Below are 576 nucleotides of genomic sequence, written 5' to 3' on the forward strand. Positions count from 1 at the left end.
GGGACCCCAAGGCTTGGGAAGTGGGTATCTCGGAAACGAGCCAAATCTTCCACCACTCCTGTCAACTTTGACTTGCTGCAAGACCACGCTTATAAAAGGGCCGGCCTCCCCCCGCTCCGGCCGCACCGTTTCCCATAGGAGGGCGAGGGGGTGGGAGCAGGAGAGGCTGGAGGCAAAGATCCTCCACGCAATATTGCCGACCTATACAGGGAAGGCACAGGGCTGGGACTTCTGCTTCATTAGGAAAACCCCCTCCGAAAACCACGTTTGGAATTGTTTCTCCCAGCCACAAGCAGTTGTATACGTTACGACTCGGATTAATTTGTACTCGCCCATTGGAGAGAGAACGTATTCTCTTTGCAGGGTATTTTTAGCAACCACATGCTTCTGTCTCTCAGGAAGCAACAGCTGAGACAGTGGGACAGGGAGGGCTGGTATGCATATTTCTGACCCCTTCCACTGTCATCTGGCTTCTTCCAGAAATTAAACAATGCTGCTTTATTTTTACCCTCTAGGAGATGGACGGCGTGTTTAGAGGCAGGAATAACAGAGAAACACACACCCTGAAATTCTCGG

This window comes from Fulmarus glacialis, unplaced genomic scaffold (assembly GCF_000690835.1).
Source record: "Fulmarus glacialis isolate BGI_N327 unplaced genomic scaffold, ASM69083v1 scaffold10864, whole genome shotgun sequence".
Lineage (NCBI taxonomy): Eukaryota > Metazoa > Chordata > Aves > Procellariiformes > Procellariidae > Fulmarus > Fulmarus glacialis.